General features: G+C 42.6%; 1 protein-coding gene across 3 annotated transcripts in view; it reads right to left on the bottom strand.

The window, feature by feature from the left end:
* Positions 1-21,524, bottom strand: part of LOC130290337 (leucine-rich repeat and fibronectin type III domain-containing protein 1-like protein) — a 693,710-nt gene that overhangs the window by 498,956 nt on the left and 173,230 nt on the right. For 2 of the 3 annotated variants that reach the window (XM_056537835.1, XM_056537838.1), the window contains exon 2: positions 8,646-8,812. The exons of the other annotated variant lie outside the window; for it this stretch is intronic. The gene's annotated coding sequence lies outside the window, so the exon portion shown is untranslated. The remainder of the gene's footprint in view (positions 1-8,645; positions 8,813-21,524) is intronic. 3 annotated transcript variants of the gene reach the window in all.

Genomic DNA, 21,524 nt, shown 5'->3' on the forward strand with positions numbered 1-21,524 from the left:
GTACTCATTACACTTTTCACCACAACTAGATTGTTTCATTTGTAGGAATATCACTCCTTCAGCCTACCATATCTGCCATTCCAACCACCACCGCTCGCACCAGCGTGACCGATCCTTTAAAGGTAGACCATGTTTTACAGATAGAAGTTCATTCAACTATTATGCATATTTTTATGTAATTCAGTCATTGCATTCCCAATTTTTTCGACCACCAGGTGAGCACTTTCTCACACCATCAACAGTATTATCCATATCATCAGGATCCTTCCCTCCTCTTACAGCAGCATCAGGTTAGTCCCCACCACCTAGCCATAATAGATTTGTGTCTGATACAGCGCTTGCCAATTCAATAATTAATTTACAAATCTGCTTAACCTTCTGGAGCCAGTTGATATAAAAAAAATAAAATAAAAAGTTGTTTCCTGGAATACCCCTTTAAGGCTGGGTTGGCTTGTGGTTTCCATTCTACTGTTTCCATTTCACCATGTTTAACCCCTTAATGGGGTATTCCGGACCAAATACATCTTATCCCCTATTCAAAGGATAGCGGATAAGATGTCTGATCACCAGGGGCCCACCACTGGGATCCCCCACGATCTCCGTTCAGCACCCGCATTCTATGCGGGGCTGCGTCTCCAGTCTCGGAAGCCCCCTTGTGACATCACACCATGCCCCTCCATTCGTGTCTATGGGAGGGGGCGTGACATATTTTATTTTACCATAAGGCCCCTTTCACACTGCCGTTAGTGCGCGTCAGTGTGACGGCTGTTCGGAGAGCCAGCCAGAATGACGGGAGAAAAATTACAGCATGTGCCACCTTTTTCTCCCGTTATTCATAACGGGTCCCAGCGGCCCCCATTACAGTAAATGGGAGCCGCCAGGACCCATTGTTGGCCATTGCTCCCTGTTATAAGAACGGCCGTTAAAGTCAATAAAAAAAAAAGAGACTCAACGGCAGTGTAAAAGTTGCCTTAGATGTACGTAGCAACAACAAGAAAGTATTTGTATTTACGCACTGTACTTTATGGTAACATTTACATGTTCTCTTTATTCCATCGGTCATTATTGATTAAAATGAGACACAAGTGATATCGTTTTTTATTATTGCATTACGTTAAAAAAAAGTATATTTAAACAAAATGAGTATTCTTAAAAGCGCCCTAAACTTGGATGTATCTTGGGTAATTTTTTGTGCAGTGATCTGTAGTTTTTATCGGTACCATATTTGTTTTGATGGGACTTTTTGATCACTTTTTATTCATTTTTTTCTTATAACGTTTTAGCTAAATTCTGTCATTTAGTTTGCTAAGGTATACCGCAAAACAAAAAGTACACTTTGCAATACGATTTATTTTTTTTCTTTAAAATATGAGTCAATGGGAAATGTATTATGCTGGATGGCATACACCAGAATCCATTTTAAGCATTTAGTATCTGTTTTAGACTTTTACAAAGTATAAAATACATATGTTAAACATAAAACAAAAAAAAGTAGTGTGAACCCAGCCAAAATAGAAATTTCTACACCATTAAAGGGACACTCGGCATTAAACATCTTATCCCCTATCAAAAGGATAGGGGATAAGATGTTAGTTCCCGGGGATCCCGCCGCTTGGGAACCCCGCAATCTCTCCTGCTGCATGCCCCCTCACATAGACTGGCATTGAGGGGGCGGGGTGTGATGTCACGAGGGGGTGGAGCTATGACATCACGATACTCCGCCCTCTGCACCACCCGTCATCAGCCACGGAGCAAACATAGATCCAGGCTGCCGATCTATGGGGTGCAGTAGGAGAGATTGCGGGGGTCCCCAGTGGTGGGATCCCCGTGATCTAACATCTTATCCCCTATCCTTTTGATAGTGGATAAGATGTTTAGCGCCAAAGTACCCCCTTTAAGTGTCGTACAATATTTAATATAGGTACAAAAAAAATAATTCATAATCTTGGGATGACGGCTTTAAAGGGGACTCCGCCCCTAGACATCTTATCTCCTATCCAAAGTATAGGGGATAAGATGTCTAATAGCGGGGGTCCTGCTGCTGGGGACCCCCGCGATCTCGGCTGCGGCACCCCAGACATCTGGTGTACTGAGCAAACTTTTCTCCATCGATACAGGGCGGAGGCTCGTGACGTTAAGGTCATGCCCCTTCAATGCACGTCTATGGGAGGGGGCGTGACGGACGTCACGCCCCCTCCCATAGACTTGCATTGAAGGGGGGTGGCCGTGATGTTACGAGCGGGGCGCTGCTGTGACGTCACGAGCCTCCGGCGCTGCAGCCGATGCACTAAACAAATGCCGGATTCAGCAGGGAGATCGTGGGGGTCCTGTAGGGTATAAGATGTCTAGGGGCGGAGTACCCCTTTAATACTTCTACTCCTCATGTAGGGACACGCTCTTTGCAAAAAAAAAAAAGCATAGCAACACCCAGTTGTCAATTTTTTCCATTTTTTCCAGGAGGAATCACAGAGGTACAGCCCAAAGCAGAATTTAAGAGATGCCATTGAGTTTTCACTAAAAACAGACATGCCGGGAGAGCTGACAGCTCCTGTTTAAGCTGGTCATACACATTAGATGGAAATCTGCCACAGCCACTGATTTGTGGAGGATCATAAGTTGACCTAATATGACAGCAGAGGTCGGGATAAGAAGATTTGGGCATGCTGAATGACATGGCCGGCCTTTTGTTTGTGCAGGATATAAGCTGCTGCCGGACAGCTCTGACAGCTGCTTATTACCCACCGCGCTCTGAAATAAGCATGCACTTTAGACAGATATCTGACGTGCAGAACCGGCTTTATCAATACGTGTCAGATCTCCACACCAGCAAGGAAAATAAGGGCTTCTCTTAAACGTCGCACGCAACCTCCCGTCAGCTATAGGACCAGGCTCACACAACTGCTGGTGCAATCATTTACTAATTTATCAAGGGATATGGGATTAAATCTGCACTGATGCTGAGTTTTCACTGATGCATGATAAAATATGGAAAATAATATTCCTTTTCATATCCTTAAGTGCATTTAAGACTGGTGTACGGTAGTAATTATTTACATCTGCGGACCGGAGTGAATGCGTCTACACAGTCTCTACACAATGGACGTTAATGACATATAATTATGTGTACAATACAGCGCACTATTAACTTCATGAATGCCTTCCATCAGTCGTGCACATCACATGCAGATATTGTGTCCCTCGTATCATAAGCTTCATTGGTTCTGTATTAAACCTTCATGTTCTACCTGCTCCATAAGCATTAAATATTTACATAGGAGAAATGTATATGTCACTTGCTCAAGGGGGGCTCCCACCCATATCAGTGGCTCAAGAGGACCCCCCCAATATCAGTTAATTATTCATTAAGGCCCCCCATATGGCACAGCTCCTTCAGGCCCCCCACATTAGGTAGCATAGATTACCCACATTAGGTAGCATAGTTTCCCCACATTAGGTAGCATAGTTTCCCCACATTAGGTAGCATAGATTTCCCACATTAGGGAGCATAGATTCCCTACATTAGGTAGCAGCTTCCCCATACTAGGTAGCATAGATTCCCCACATTAGGTAGCATAGATGCCCTACATTAGGTAGCATTTTCCCCATACTAGGGTAGCATAGATCCCCCACATAAGGTAGCATAGCCCCCCCCCCCCCCAACACACAGACAGACAGACATACACACACACACACAGACAGACACACACACACACAGACAGACTGACACACAGAGAGACACACATAGACACACTTACCTGGCCTGCACATTGCTTCTCCTCTTCGGCGGCGGCCTGACGAGTGACGTCACTGATGTCCTCCTGCGAGGTTCTGCAGAGCTACGTCACTTGTGCGATTTTCACTCGTCAGACCCGGGTCGGCCAGCTGTGCAGCCGGTCCTGCTGCACAGACTCACTGTCTAAAGTGCCCACTGTGCTATTATGCGCTGCGGCCACTTTAGAACAGTGATCAGCAGTGCAGGGCCCCTGCTCAAGTGTGTGTCATGTGAGGGGGCCCGCCACCCCTTCAAAGGGCAGTGGGCCCCCTCACACGCTGGGCTCCTGTGCAGCTGAACCAGGGTGATCGGCTGATCAAAGCAAATCAAGACCACTTGGGAAATAGGGGATTTTGTTGGGAGAAGGTGCATTGAGTTATACTACCTGGATTCTGTTTTCATGAATGGTTGTTCATGTATGTCTGCCAGGCATTGAGCTGCCTTTGGTTCATAGAGTAGGGCCCCTTTAATATGGATAGAGGCTGTACTAGATTTGACACCTGGCCAGTATTTTTCCAGCACAGCTGGTATTTTGGCCCTCATACAGGCCCATATAAGGAAAAATAAAAAAAAGTTATAGGGGTCAGAATAGGACAAGTGTATCCTGTGATGTCACGCATATATAATGAATTATGCTAATTAGCATGGCCGGTATTTTTTTTTGCATGGAAAGGTGGCAACCCTAGGCTGTACTAATAGGACAAGGCGGTTAAAAAATGACTATACCAAAAGTATCTCAGATAAAGTCTAATTTCTAAGCTGACCATACGCATTAGACAAGTGGAGGCCAATCCTGAGACTAGCTGACCATCTAATGTGTATCGGGACGAGAAGAGAAGGATCCATCATGTGGGATCATCTTCGCTGAAAGGCAAGAGAAGTCTGGGAGCAGTTTTATCCCCTCTCCCCAATGAGAAAACATGGATAGCTAGAAAGTATACGTGTATGTAGGCATTGGGAGAGATAGTGGTGGCTAAACAAGCTTGTTCAGCCGGCAGCTATTTTATGTGTATGGCCATCTTTATAAGTAGAGATTTCCAGTGACTGCAAATAAAGAACAGTACTGAGGACTTTGAAAACTACTGGTGGCCAAGGTCACGGACTACCCTCATGTTATCTTCTGACATACTGTAGATCCATGACACATAGGGAAATGTATTTTCCTTAGGTTTCCCCCTAATGTCCATAAATCTTAATAGATTTTGATTATTCTTCTTTTCATGATCAGTTGTTGCCCAATTTATACTATCCATGGTTCAATTTACAAGGCTGCTCTAGTTTAAAAAAAACTATTTTCTAATACCATAATAGGAAATTTGGACTTAAAGGGCTTATCCAACATTCTGGTAAAGTTCAAATTAAAGATATAAAAAAAAAATCAAGATATAAAAAAAAGACCCACAGCTTCCGTTTGGTTAATTCTAGTCTCCGATCTTCTGTCTTCGCCTTGCTTCCAAGAAGTCCGCTTGGTGCAGGAACCTGCCTGATAAGCCAATCACTGGCCACAGTGGTGTCTTGTTTCGGCCAGTGATTGGTTAAGTGGGAAGGTCCTGCAGGACCAGCAAGGGACCTGGGCTAGGTACATACATTTTTTTTCTTTATTCTTTCCTGCCCCCAGTAGGATATGAATTTTACCAACATTTTTACTAATAATTACCTTATAATAAAGAGGGAGATCCATTCAGGACTCTGCAAAGAGAGTCCCTAACTTGGAAGGGTACAAAACAGATTTCAAGGGTACCAGATGATTTCACCAGTGGTGGCACTGAAAAATACACTTAGTGCTGGATACAGGACACTCTGGAACTGGATTATATTGGGGGACCACTGATAACAAAAAGGGAATGTCCAAAGTGGACATGCCCTTTCACTGCTACCTTAATGGGCGAAAGCATGATTGCACCAGGAGGACAATGCATTACATAAGTCCCATTGACTTTTGATTGAGCATCATGAATTCTTGACAAACTCCTCCTCATTGAGGTTATGTAGTGACAAGGAACAGAGGCTTGAGGCCCTAATCCTAGTGGGTGGAACCAGCGATCAGACATTTATCATCTATCACTGTCCCAGTGTCCGGGGTCATGATGTCATGACCATGCCCCTCGTGACATCATGTCACACCCCCTCAATGCAAGTCTAAGGGAGGGGGGGTGGCAGCCGCTACGCTCCCTCCCATAGACTTGTATTGAGGGGGTGTGGCATCACAAGAGGGCGTGGCTGTGAGACCGACTTCAATAGACTTAGAACCAACTTTGTGATGACCTTAAAGGGGTACTCCGGTGGAAAACATTCATTTTATTTTTTTAAATCAACTGGTGCCAGAAAGTTAAACAGATTTGTAAATTATTTCTATTAAAAAATCTTTACCCTTCCAGTACTTTTTAGCAGCTGTATGCTACAGAGGAAATTCTTTTCTTTTTGAATTTATTTTTTGTCTTGTCCACAATGCTGTCTGCGGGCACCTGATGCCCATTTCAGGAACTGTCCAGAGCAGGAGAAAATCCCCATAGCCAACCTATGCTACTCTGGAAAATTCCTGCTATGGACAGAGGTGTAAGCATAGAGCACTGTTGACAAGACGAAAAAGAAATACTAAAAGAAAAGAATTTCCTCTGTAGCATACAGCTGCTAATAAGTACTGGAAGGGTAAATTTTTTTTAATAGAAGTCATTTACAAATCTGTTTAAGTTTCTGGCATCAGTTCATTTAAAAAAAAAAAAAAAAAGTTTGCCACCGGTGTACTCCTTTAACAAATCTCAATGTCTGCAATTACGATTACCAAGAAAATACTTAGTATTGTTACACCTTATACAGGAAAATTTCTGTAATTTCTATGGTTAAATTATATGACCAGCTTCCAACTGGGACATTTTCCTGACCTTGCGACTCCTATGAAAATAATCATACTATTATTTTTATTCAGTATCAACCCTTCTAGAACAAATTTAGAATTTCGAAGATTATATGGCAGCAATAAGAAGATCCAATCTGCGGAACCATCAGCTCATGTGTTTAGGTCACGACCTGCATGTCATCTATTGTCCAATTCTCATCTTAAAATTACCACTATTCGGAAAGCAGCTGAGAATTCAGTGAAATATGAGGATGAACAAGCCTACATGTCGACCTGAACTATTAAGTAAAATAATATCCGGAGACGATATAGATCACCCAGTGCCCGCAGAAGAAAACATGCTTCATCCCTGGACAACATTAGCCTAATTATGTTCTGGAGTCAGAGAGAAAGTAGGTTATACATCCCACAGGTGTAATTCACTTACACATTTCTCATTACATCCCAGACTCTCAGAAGGAAAAAGATAACTTTACTTAGGAGGTCAAAATCTGAACACGGCTCACCACACATTGACCGGTGAGTGTATTGCAAATGGAGAAAAATGCTTCGCTTCTTTATAGCTACAACAACCTATAATAATGTTTTAAAGAGGATAATAAAAACAATATAAAATATATCGTACAATGGAGAATCAAACCCTACATCATCTTAGACAGTCCTGGTGTCCAGTAGGAGAAAATTGAATGACATTTCACAAGACAATAAAAGGTTCCTCCATTGGCCCTGATTTACTTAGAGTGGATTTTTTTTTGTGGGTGTTTTTTCCCAACAGATATTTTTCCACGGTGTTTACTAAGGTTTCCCTACATTTTGCTATTTTTTACGCATGCCCCAAGCTGTGGGGTTTTCCTCAGCTCCAATCCACCACATTTTCTGTGTAAACCCTACTAAATATGTTGTGATTTTTCAAAAATTTTGGGGACATGCCCCATTTTTGGAGACCACGCATCCTTTTCTCAACAGCCTCACCCCTTTTCCGGGTTCTCAGTAAAATGTAGAGTAAGGGTGGTTTCACACCACGTTTTGTACTTACGGTTCCCGTATACGGCTGGGAGGGGGGCGGGGCTGAATCGCGGCGCCCGCACTCAGCCGTATAGGGGAACCATATTTAATGCATGTCTATGATCCGACCGAAGTGAACCGCAGCCTCCGGTCGGCTGCGTTTTCGGCCGTATGCAGTTTCCCGAACGCAGGCAAAAACGTGGTCGACCACGTTTTTGCCTATGGTCGGGAAACCGCATACGGCCGAAAACGCAGCCGACCGGAGGCTGCGGTTCACTTCGGTCGGATCATAGACATGCATTAAATATGGTTCCCCTATACGGCTGAGTGCGGGCGCCGCAATTAGGCCCCGCCCCTCCTCCCAGCCGTATACGGGAACCGTAAGTACAAAACGTGGTGTGAAACCACCCTAAGTCAGGTTTTTTTTTTCAATTCTGGCACACAACCTGACAAAACAGGTCGGGTTTACAATAGTAAATCAGGGCCATTGTGTTTGCTGTATCAAATCTCCAGTTATGAATGGTGGCAGAGATGACTTCTATCAGACTTCATGATATTGCCTAAGACAGCGATCCCCAACTGGCTGTTCCAAAACTACATCTCCTAGTAGGCTCTGACAGCCAAGACATCTTGTGATTATCTTTTTGCCACAGACCATTTCTTGCAAAAAGGAATGAGTGGAAATTTGGTTTAATGCTATAAAGAACACATAGAGGAAATTTACCAAGCACGCCGTGCTCTGAAATCTATACCAACTCCGAGCTTGTGTAGATTATAGCTACAATATGCCTTAGCCCGGTAGAGTATATTGCAGTAAATTATTTATTTACATAGACCACACCCACTTTTGCACCAAGCTACACCCACTTTGTTAAAATCAGGAACTGCTGGTGTAAAAGGACAATAAGCTGCACATATTGGTGCAAAAATGTGTCCTATTCTTCACAAGCATAGAGTCTTTATAAATTCCCCCCAAAGCCCCAATAGGGAAGCATAAAACACTATACTCACAATGCTTTTTTGTTTGTGGCATTTTTTCCTCTCATTTGCGGTGCATTTTTTTGGTTCTGGGGCGTTTTTTCCAAAATCAGCATGTTCTAATTGGGGCATTTTTTTTTTCATCCAGTTTGTGGCGCTGTTCCCTTATAGACATCCATAAGTTTTGATTTTTTTTTTCCCTGTAAAAAAAAAAAAAAAAAACTTTACTTGAAATCTTTATATGATCAAATAATCACATGACTTTGGGGGCAAAAAAATCCCAAAAACAGCATCATGAAGCGCCAAACAAATTGTTGCAGCCTTTGGTTACTTTTTTTTTTCCTTCAAAATGACAAGAGATGCCTTGGAAAAATTATGTATGAAAAAGGCCTTAAAGGATTACTCTGCTGTTAGACATCTTGTCTCCCATCCAAAGGATAGAGATAAGATGTCTGATCAGGGGGGGGGGGGCTGCTGGGGCCCCCACAATCTCCCGTAGCACCCAGCATTCTAAACAAACGCCAGCCAGCAGTGGTTGTGACATCACGGTCATGCCCCCTTGTGACGTTACACAATGCCCCCTCCATTCATGTCTGTGGGAGGGGGCGTGTCACTCGACATGCTCCCTCCCGTAGACATGAATGGAGGGGGCATGGTGTGATGGCATGAGGGGCATGGCTGTGACATCACGATCATGGCCTCTGGCTCCGAGCGCTCTGAACAAAAATGTTCAGAACATTGGAGCACCAGAGCATATTGAAAATTGAGTCCGATCTGTAGTCACCATGTTATACAGCAGGAGGAGCTTAGCAGATTGAGATATAACAGCCAAACCAATGAGTCCTCTAGGGAATGTGAATGACCATGTGATACTACAAATCACCTAATTTATTCAAATTTATTCAAACTCACCACATCGCTCTCCCTAGCTGATTGTATACCACCTTTGAAAGTGCTACTGAGGAGGAGGTCAAGTGTAACCCGAAAATGTGTTTAGCCAAATGAAGTGCCATTACAAGGACCTTTTAAACTATCTAATTCTGTGCCAACTTCATTACTTACAGAATACAGATCTACAGTACACGGCTTACACACGCGGACACGGCATCTGCTACTATTTTTAAATACAGGTGAACACTTCAGGAATATATGAACTTCTTGATCTTATCTTATACTATGTCCTTAAAAAATATATACTTATCCTATACATAAAATGAGACGATTCCCATGTGTCTTATAAAGAAACCTGCAAGATTTTGACATAAATTATATATATACGTTCATGAACTTTTTATGAATTGCTGGAACCTCTGATGCATGAAGTGTGACACTTCCTACATGCTTTTTACTTAAAGCCATATAAACTTGGCATGAATCATACGCCTACAATATATTAGTTTCTTATAACCTGCTGGAACTTCTTATTAATGTAACATATGAGAATAATACATGAATGATATACAATGCGCTCGGAAACTTTTCACACCCTTTTACTTTTATTTTTTTTACATTTTGTTATGTTGGTGATTTTTACATTTTTATATTCAATGAATTACTTGGCATTAAATTTAAGGGCTACCTAGAGGACTGATTTGTTCTCTTGTTATTTGGTTCAATTGTCTAAACAATATGCGCATGCGATATGTGCGTATCACTTAACCTGTGTGATGCAATATGCTCTACACAAACTCTTCTGCCTATACCTAATGTGGAGGAATTCTGCTGCCTTGCTCCCTATACCTTATGTGGAGGACCTCTACTGTCTATACCCAATGTGGGGGAACTCTGCAGCCTATACCTAATGTGGGGGACCTCTGCTGCCTGTACCTAATGTGGGTGAATTCTGCTGCCTATAACTAATTTGGGGAAACTCTGTTGCCTATAACTTATTTAGGGGAACTCTGCTGCCTATACCTAATTTGGGGGAACTCTGCTGCCTACACCTAATGTGGGGGGATTCTGCTGCCTATGCCTGATGTCAGGGATCTCTGCTGCCTATACCTAATGTGGGGGAATTCTGCTGCCTTTACCTTATGTGGGGGAACTGCTGCCTACTGAATGTGGGGGACTTTTGCTGCTTAGCTAACGTGAGGGACTATCTACTATGTTCCTGCCCTGCTAATATGGGGACAAACTACCAAACTAATAGGGGGGCTATCTACTACCTACATAGGGGGGTTTCATACAGGGGGTTGCTATGTCGGGGATTTACCTACATGGGGCATGACTACCTACCTGGGGGACATTAACTACCTGAAGGCATGACCTACTAGGGGCCACTACCTCCTGGGGACCCAACCTACCCGGGGGCATTACCTACATGTAACTTCCATAAGCAACATCTTAGTTTCTGTCTGCTAACACAAAATACTATGATATGTCCCTCCGGAGACTAGACTCTGGATCCGCCACTGGGTGTAGGGGGTTTGCTGGGTACCTACTTAACTAACTACCCGGCTATCTAACTTTATATCTGGATGCCTAACTACTTACCTACATATCTGGTTATTGAACTACCTACATATCTGGCTGCCTAACTACCTACATATCTTGCTACCTACCTACATAACTGGATACCTAACTACCTATCTATGTACATGCCTGGCCTTCATACATGGTTGCCTAACTACTGTACCTAGCAAACCACCTACCTACATGCCTGGCACCCTACCTACCAACCTGGCTAGTCACCTACCTACATATCTGGCTTCCTTATCTACCTACCTAGTTACCTACCTATCTGGCTACCTACCTACTTGCCCTTTTACTGAGCAGTACACCAAAGAGGGCATTATTGCAGTTTGTGGGCCTATGGCCTATGTTTTTGGGAAGATTGTGTAGTGGAGAGGAGACCACTGGAAAAATGCTTGTCCTGCAGATGTGAAGAGATTGACATGGCGGTCTGATCCGGACGGGATCCCTAGATGTAACTGTAATCACTTATATGGTATACGGATCCTGTGTACAGCTGATATCTACTGCCATATCGACCTGTATATAATTACTTATATGGTATACAGATCTCAGTACAGCTGGTATCTACCGCTATATAGGTACTGTATATAATCACTTATATAGTATACAGATCCTGTATAGTATACTGGTCTGCGCATAGTGGTTTTATTCAGTACAGTATGGTGGTATTATGCAGTTATTGTGTGGTATATTTCCTCCTTGTATACTGGTATTCTTGGTCTTGGAAAATTATTTTACCCACGTTAAAATGTTTCTTATAAATAAATGTCAGTCCGCCCCTGGTCTAAACCATGCAAAACTAACTCTAGAAGCCTAGAAAGAGTCATGTGTTTACAGTAGAATACTTGCTCAGTTACTTCCTCTTCTGGCCAAACGATTTTCCCTCTCAGATCAGGAACAGCACACTTGAGATAAGTGCCATCTTGGCATGGACTGGAGACAGTTGCGGGTAAAACCTCCTAGACTAGTCTTCATAGGTTTGGTTGCAGCCCTCTGGGGATAGATGGTTTATCTTGGGAGACTCCTCCCTCAGACCTCATAAAAACTAGTCTAAAGGTGAGCCATGTGACCAAAGTTCCATGCATGTGTTAGGATTCGGCAGGCTGGATGTGGATCCTCTGTGTCAGCGAGGGATTGACGTGGACCGTGTCGGTGGACCGGTACTAGGTTGCTACTGGTATTCACCAGAGCCCGCCTCAAAGCGGGATGGTCTTGCTGCGGCGGTAGCAACCAGGTCGTATCCACCGGCAACGGCTCAACCTCGCTGACTGCTGAGAAGGCGTGGGACAGAAGGACTAGACAGAGGCAAGGTCAGACGTAGCAGAAGGTCGGGGCAGGCGGCAAGGTTCATAGTCAATGGAGATAGCAAGAGGTCAGGAACACTGGTAAGGCAAACACTGTAAACGCTTTCTCAAGGCACAAGGGCAACAAGATCCGGCAAAGCAGTGAAGGGGAAGTGAGGTTATATAGGGAAGTGCACAGTTGGAAGCTAATTAGACTGATTGGGCCAGGCACCAATCATTGGTGCACTGGCCCTTTAAATATTAGAGAGCTGGCGCGTGCGCGCCCTAAGGAGCAGAGCCGCGCGTGCCAGGACGTGACAGCCGGGGACCGGGACAGGTGAGTGACTTGGGATGCGATTCGCGAGCAGGTGCGTCCCGCTATGCGAATCGCATCCCCGCCGGCAGTGTCAGTGCAGCGCTCCCGGTCAGCTGGTCTGACCGGGGCACTGCAGAGAGGGGAACGCCGCGAGCGCTCCGGGGAGGAGCAGGGACCCGGAGCGCTCGGCGTAACAACATCCTTTACAAATACTATTAGGCAGCATGACACAGAAACTGGCAAACCATATATGTTTAACTCATGATATCAAGATACAAGCTTAGACAACTAGAAATAAACAACAACTTCATACCACAGCAGCTAGGAGGCAGTACAGGGACATTACATGAATAAATGACAAGTTATCCTAGAATTTTCCTTACAAAACTACATATAAATCAGCTTTGTTCCTCCTGGTCTATAACATTGCACTGTATTTTCACCAATGTGATAGAATAAGTGCCCCTTCGCTGGTTGTATAACTTTAATATGACCTGTGCAGTGTGCACATTGCAGTAAACATAAATTAAAGCTGGTGGGGGCACAGACATTCAACGCTGTATTTCTTTCAGCAGATCAGTGGTGTTAAAAAGGTTTTTTTTTTTACTTTTGTTTTTAACAAATCATCTAGGACTTCTTTACTGGGTAAAGGCATAATTCCCATAATCAAGTACGTTGCATTATTTCTGATATAATAATTATAGGTTTTTCTTCCCAATGACATAGCGTGTGAAGGCTTCCTATTAAGTATCGCTAACACATAATGTTCAGTGGTTGTCTTCTCTCATAGGTTGTTACATATGCGACTGGATTGTTAAAAGGAATTAAAATACACTAATGCACATCACGACAACAGGCCATTTTGTCTTGGTCAGTGTAATCGGGGCATGATCTTCGTCTCCGGGGGTGTTTTCTTCTGCAGCTAGGAAGAATTTCATGGGCCTGACTGCCAACAGAGAAAACCAGCCATCGCTTGCCTCCAGGTCCCTTTAAAGGGATACTCCACTGCCCCAGCGTTTGGACCATTTTGTTCCAAGCGTTGAGTTCAGGCTGTGGGGGTCGTGACATCACGGCCACGCCACTCATGACGTCACACCACGCCCCCTCAATGCTAGTCTATAGGAGGGGGCGTGGCAGTTGCCACGCCCCCTCCCATAGACTTGCATTGAGGTGGCGTGGTGTGACTTAACAAGGGGCGTGGCTGTGGCGTCACGACCCCCACAGCCCGCACTCGACGCTTGGAACAAAGTGTTCCGAACGCTGGGGTAGTGGAGTATCCCCTTAAAGGGGTTATCCAGGAAAAAACTTTTTTTTATATATCAAATGGCCCCAGAAAGTTAAATAGATTTGTAAATTACTTCTATTAAAAAATCTTGATCCTTTCAGTACTTATGAGCTGATGAAGTTGAGTTGTTCTTTTCTGTCTAAGTGCTCTCTGATGACACGTGTCTTGGGAACCGCCCAGATTAGAAGCAAATCCCCATAGCAAACCTCTTCTACTCTGTGCCGTTCCCGAGACAAGCAGAGATGTCAGCAGAGAGCACTGTTGCCAGACAGAAAACAACAACTCAACTTCAGCAGCTGATAACTATTGAAAGGATTAACATTTTTTAATAGACATAATTTACAAATCTGTTTAACTTTCTGGAGCCAGTTGATATATAAAAAAAAAGATTTGTCCTGGAATACCCCTTTAAGCCGAATGATTATCAAGTCGGAGAATTCCCAGCATGAAGCGTCTCAGCAGGGCCATAGTGGGTGTGGGATCCTGTGCCATTGCCTACCTCAGATACACCCCAGAGAAGACCCTGGTTCAGTGAGTACAATTTTGGGCTTGCGCTAGAAAGCCCCACAAGTCATAGTCATTTCTAAGAGTCAAGTGACAAATCAGGCCATACTCTATAATAGGGACCAATCAGTCCTGGAAAAGACTCGACCACTTAGTCCAGAACTCCTAAGGCTAAGTTTCTACTTGGTTTTTTGTCCTGCGTTTTTTGGTTTGAAAAAAAAAAAAGCAAGAAAAAACGCATGAAAAAACTCAATTTCCTGCATCTGGCGTTTTTTTCTGGCATTTTTTTCATTTGTGTGTAAATATCATTTTTTGCCCCTTTGAGGTTTTTTTTTTTTTTTTTTTTGGTACCCAAAATTTGTTGGGTACAAAAAAATACAAAAAAAAAAAAAAGGATGTAGTAGTGATGGAAAAAAATGTATTTAACAAAATTTATATTTTTTATAACAAAATTTTTATAAATTTTTAATAAAGTGTGTGTGTTTCACATTTTTTTCCTCTCTTTTTTGAATTTTTTTAGGTAGTACTACTACTCCCAGCATGGAACAGATTGTTCCATGATTGGAGTAGTAGTATGTGTACTAATAGCCATATCGCCCGATGCGATCGTCCATAATATAGCAGAGATGCAGAGCGGCTCTATACAGCACTCACATCTCTGCACTATACTCCGGCCAGTGATGTGAATAGAAAAATTCATATTTTCCGCCCAGAGTGGTGATTGGCCGGATGGTTGCAGCCAATCACAGCTCTGAGGAAAATATGAATGAGTGATGTTCTATTAATATCACTGGCCGGAGTATAGTGCACAGATGTGAGCGCTCTATAGTGCCGCTCCGCATCTCTGCTATATTATGGACGATCATAGCGGATGTCAGGAGTCATACCCTCTGTTATCTTTCCTTAACTGCAGGTACTATTACACCCATCATGGAGCATGCTCTGCTCCATGTTAGGAGCTGTTGTACCTGCAGTTAAGGAAAGATCACAGCGGATGTCACTCCTGACACCCACTGTGATCCTCCTGTATAATGTATAGAGGGGGCTGGGTGCTCTTCTCTGGTCCCCTGCACTGATGCATATATACACCTATTCATATTTCCCACAGATAGTTGTGATTGGCTGGAACCATCTGGCCAATCACAGCTGTGTGTTCCATGCTGGGAGTAGTAGTACCACCTAAAAAATAAAGAATAAAAAGTGAAAAACACGCACACACTACATTTTTATTATTGTCGGCTACATTTTTAGTGCCCTGCCCACACACATAAATTGATCCCTGTTTAAAAATGAATAAAAATGTTGTTATAAAAAAGAAAAATTTCGTTAAATACAATTTATTCCATTACTACTGCATCTTTTTTTTTTTTTTAATGGTACCCTACGAAATAAAAAAAAAAAGGTATCTCCATCACTTTATTGGATCTCTAAAGTACAAAAGAGAATAAAAAAAGGCCAAAGTTAAAACCCAGATGGCATTTTTCTTGGCATTTTTTTTACTCCCATAGACTTCTATGGGACAAAAATGCCACAATTTCAGGGGAAAAAACGCCAGTGGTTCAACATGCTGCGATTTTGCAAACCTGCCAAGGAGCTGTAAAACGCCAGTAAGAGTGAAAAAACGCCAAAAGGATAAAAAAAAAACAAAAAAACAAAACCCCACCAAACTGAGAAAAGAATTTAGCGATTTCTCATTGATTTACAGCTAACATCTGGCCACAACGTTTTTTGGACAAAAAAACGCCATGCGGCAGAATTGGCGTTTTTCTTGGCGTTTCCCCCCCCCCCCCCCCAAAAAAAAAAAAAAGTAGAAACTTTGCCAAACCCAACAAGTACATTTCCAAGCAAAATTTTCTTCCAACACCCTTCCAACACCTATAGCCTGTAAGTTGTTAAAAAAAAAAAAAAACCTTTCACTGCTTTGTACCATCTGAAAGTAACTCAAGTAAAATTGTGTTGTGTCTCCTCGGCATCCTGACTTCCATTATCAGCATATAGTACACTAGAATGCCCCGTCCCCCAGGAACACACCATACTACCACCAAGCACAGCCCTCCAATGCTGTGTGCACCTAGGAGAGTTACATGGGACTACAACACCACCTGCGGGACCATTGACGCACTCACCGTTGATACCTGAGTAGCACAACAGGTCAGAGCATATTTTCTCCTCGGTCGCCACTTCAAAAAGCCATTTTGACTTGACCATGGTATTTATATACAGAGTGAGGGAAGCAAATCTTAGCTAAGGCTCTGATGTGTTAAAGGGGTACTTCAGTGGAAAAAACATTCTTGAAATCAACTGCTGCCAGAAAATTAAACAGATCTGTGAATTACTTCTATTAAAAAATCTTCCAGTACTTATCAGCTGCTGTATGCTCCACAGGAAGTTGTACAGTGGGGATCAAAAGTTTGAGCACCCCAGGCAAAAATTTGTATTAATGTGCAGAAAGAAGCCAAGGAAAGATGGGAAAATCTCCAAAAGGCATCAAATTACAGATTAGACATTCTTATAATATGTCAACAATAGTTAGATTTTATTTCCATCATTTACACTTTCAAAATAACAGAAAAAAAAAAAATGGCATCTGCAAAAGTTTAGGCACCCTGCAGAGTTAATATCTTGTACTCTGCAAGCAAGACCTGTATAGCAGTAATCGCAGTGAGTTAGGCCTGAGCCTTGCGGCAACGGCTGAGTGATCTAAATTATAGAGTGTGTCATCTCCTAAGCACTCTGCAGCATCACCGGACCCGATATTTCCCCTAAATCCAGACGGATCTGCACATCACTCCCTAAATTCAGAGACTATAAGTTTAATGCAAGGTCCGCAACTTCTGCCAGTCGCTAAGCAACCTAAGAACTGTTATATGAGACTGTTACTACGCATTGGATATTGCAAGCACTGCAGTAAAGTTATTCAAGTTCAAGTTAAATCTACTTGTGGACCTTCAGTCATTTCATTGTACCTATCGCTTCTGGGAAGGGCGGCGATAGGCCGGAACATAGATTCAGCATACCAGCCCTCACCCTGGCGTTACGAGTGACTGGGTTAATATTAACCCCTCATATATCAACATCATGCCATCCCTACCATACACCCCCCAAGGGCTACCACAAAGCATCAAGTTAGCATCCAAAATTTGCAGAAATTTTATTGAATCCATTTTTCCTTCTACTCATAAGATGTTCCCTGTGCCACTGGCTGCAATACAGCCCAAAGCATGATTGATCCACCCCCATGCTTAACAGTTGGACAGAGGTTCTTTTCATTAAAGTCTGTTCCACTTCTTCTCCAAACGTACCTTTGCTCATTCCAGCCAAAAAGTTCAATTTTAACCTCATCGGTCCACAGAACTTGTTACCAAAATGCATCAGGCATTTGCAAAGTTTGCATATCATTTGCAAAGTTCAAACGCTGATTTTTGTGGTGAGGACGTAGAAGAGGTTTTCTTTTGTTGACTCTTCCATGAAGACCATATTTGTACAAGTATCTCTTTATAGTGGAATAGTTTACCACAACTTCAGTGTCTGCCAGATCTGGGTTTTGAATTCTTTTTCTCACAATCCTGCGAGTTGTTCTGTCTAATATTTTTATTGGTCTTCCAGATCTTGCTTTAACTTCCACTGTTCCTGATGACTGCCATTTCTTAATTAAATTCCGAACAGAGGATATTGACATCTGAAACGGTTTTGCTATCTTCTTATAGCCTTCTCCAGCTTTGTAAGCGTCAACTATTTTCAGTTTCAGATTTCTAGACAACTGCTTAGAAGAACCCATGGTGCCGATTGTTGGGGTAAGGTCAGATGAGTCTGGGCATTTAAAACCTTTGAGATTGCCATCACTTGGTCTTCCCAGATGATGATTGAGAACAATCCATAATGCTGGCAGGTCTCAGCTTTGAAAAGGGGCAGTGCATCATTTTTTTGTTTTCTGTTATTTTGAAAGTGTAAATGATGGAAATAAAATCTAACTTTTGTTGACATATAATAAGAATGTCTAATCTGTAATTTGATGCCTTTTGGAGATCTTTTCATCTTTCCTTGGCTTCTTTATGCACATTAATACAAATTTTTACCTGGGGTGCCCAAACTTTTGATCCCCACTGTATTTATTTCTGGAATTCTTTACTGTCTGACCACAGTGCTCTCTGCTGACACCTCTGTCCATGTCAGGAACTGTCCAGAGTACAAGAAAATCCCCATAGCAAACCTATCCTTCTCTTGACAGTTCCTGATACAGACAGAGGTGTCAGGAGTGAGCACTGTGGTAAGACAGAAAATAACTTCAGAAATAAATAAAACTTCCTGTGGAGCATACAGCAGCAGATAAGTACTGGAAGGATTAATATTTTTAAATAAAAGTAATTTAAAAATCTGTATAGCCCCTTAAAGGGGTACTCTGCCCCTAGACATCTTATCCCTTATCTAAGGATAGGGGATAAGATGCCTGATCACAGGGGCCCCGCTTCTGGAGACCCCCATGATCTCTCCTGCAGCCCCCGAGTCATCAGCTCTCCAGAGCTAAGTTTGCTTTGTGGCTGATGACAGGGGCCAGCGGTTTGTGATGTCATGGCTCCGCCCCTCGTGATGTCGTGCCCCGCCCCCTTAATGGAAGTCTATGGGAGGGGCATGGCAACAGTCATGCCCCCTCCCATAGACTTCCATTAAGGGGGTGGGGCATGATGTCATGAGGGGGTGGGGCTATGACATCTGTATTGTGAGTCATCAGCCACAGAACAAGCGTAGCTCTAGAGAACTGATGACTCAGAGGGCTGCAGGAGAGATGGCGGGGGTCCCCAGCAGCAGGACCCCCGCGATCAGACATCTTATTCCCTATCCTTGGATAGGGGATAAGATGTCTAGGGGCGGAGTACCCCTTTAAGGACTCAGCGTTTTTCAGTTTTTACATTTCTGTTTTTTCCTGCTTACATTTAAAAAATCATAACGCTTTAAATTTTCCACCTAAACATCCACATGATGGTTTATTTTTTGCATCAGCAATTCTACTTAGCAGTGAAATTTGTCATTTTACCCAGAAATTTAAGGCGAAATGAAAAACAAAATCATTGTGCGACAAAATTGAAGAAAAAACGCCATTTTGTAACATTTGGGGGCTTCCGTTTCTACACAGTAAATTTTTCGGTAAAAATGACACCTTATCATTATTCTGTAGGTCCATATGGTTAAAATGATACCCTACTTATATAGGTTGGATATTGTTGTACTTCTGGAAAAAATCATAACTACATGCAGAAAAATGTATATGTTTAAAAATTTATTTTCTGACCCCTATGACTTTTTTATTTTTCCGCATATGGGGCTCAATTTTTGCGCCGTGATCTGAAGTTTTTATCGGTACCATTTTTGTTTTGATTGGACTTTTTGATAGCTTTTTATAAATTTTTTAATGGTATAAAAAGAGACCAAAAATACGCTATTATGGACTTTGGAATTTTTTTGCGCGTACGCCATTGACCGTGCGGTTTAATTAATGATATATTTTTATAGTTTGGACATTTATGCCTGCGGTAATACCACATATGTTTATATTTATTTTTATTTACATATTTTATTTTTTTTTTCATGGGAAAAGGGGGGTGATTCTGACTTTTATTAGGGAAGGGGTTAAATCACATTTATTAACACTTTTCTTTTTGCAGTGTTATAGCCCCTATAGGGGACTATAACACTGCACACACTGATCTCTTACACTGATCACTGCCATGCAATAACATGGCATTGATCAGTGTTATCGCCGCTCGACTGCTCCTGTCTGGATATCAGGCACGGAGCAGTCATTCGGCGATCCGACACGCAGGAGGCAGGTAGGGATCCTCCTGGTGTTCTGCAAGCTGTTCTGGACACCGTGATTTCACTGCAGCGGTCCCGAACAGCCTGACTGAGCTGCCGGGATGCTTTCGGTTTCACTTCAGACGTGGCGGTCAACTTGATCGCCACATCTGAAGGGTTAATACCAGGCATCACAGCGATCCGTGATGTCCAGTGTTAGCCACGGGTCCCGGGCATTGATGGCCGCCAGGACAAACCCGATATGACACAGGGTCACCGCGTGACCGCGCATCATATTGCTGAAACTGGCAAAGGATGTAAGTACGTCCTGTGTCGTTAAAGAGTTAACTTTGTGGCACCAGTCAATTTTTTTATTTTTTTTTCCACGGGGCCAAAGCATACGGTACATGTAGTAGCCAGAGCTGCTCTACAACCAATATAAGACCTTCTTTGAAAATGATATTTTTTTCTGTCTTGGGGAATTAGAAGAACTAGTCCGGAACTAGAAAAAGGTGAAGGAAATCCAGGAACCTCTTCTAGTAATCAATGTTGGACGTCAATGTCTACAGCTTGCCCAAAAATGTATAAGCAAAGTGCACCAAGTCCTAATATGAAAAACCTGCTTCTGTATATACCCAAATCTATTTATACAGCAATAGTCATTGTCAGGATTTAGAATATCCAGGAGCTATCATTTTAGCTGCCAGAAAGGAAGTGAGAAGAAATTGCCATCTGTTACTGCTCAATTCCAAGATTATAAATCCCTGGTTTATATTCATGTAACACCTACAATATGAGCAGAATATCCTGATCCAGACTGTTCATTGGAATAACCCTATTATTATGTACAGTAATATGGCCATAGCCTAGTTTTCGATGGTATAGCATTGAAAGTAAGGAATTGTAATGGAATAGACACTTGCAAGCCCAGAGATAGAAATCTGAGCCATAGTACACAGCAGGAATGGCAGGTGCATTGCAGGGGGGAAGACAACAACCTAAATATTATTCTGTATATTATACTAAGACTTATATAGCATTTTATCTTCTATATGTATTTTTTATCTACATTGCATCTATGGACATTCCATTAAAGTGTACCTGTCATATCACAGAAATAAATTATGCTTCTATATCTTATTCACTAGGCCATGCAGATGCTTTACATGTCTTTTTTTTATGTGTCTAGCTTCTGCATTTGGCTCACATATCACTCTGTTCTGCTGCTCACTCATTCTGACATCTACTGCTTAGAATGG

The sequence above is a fragment of the Hyla sarda genome, chromosome 9 (assembly GCF_029499605.1).
Source record: "Hyla sarda isolate aHylSar1 chromosome 9, aHylSar1.hap1, whole genome shotgun sequence".
Lineage (NCBI taxonomy): Eukaryota > Metazoa > Chordata > Amphibia > Anura > Hylidae > Hyla > Hyla sarda.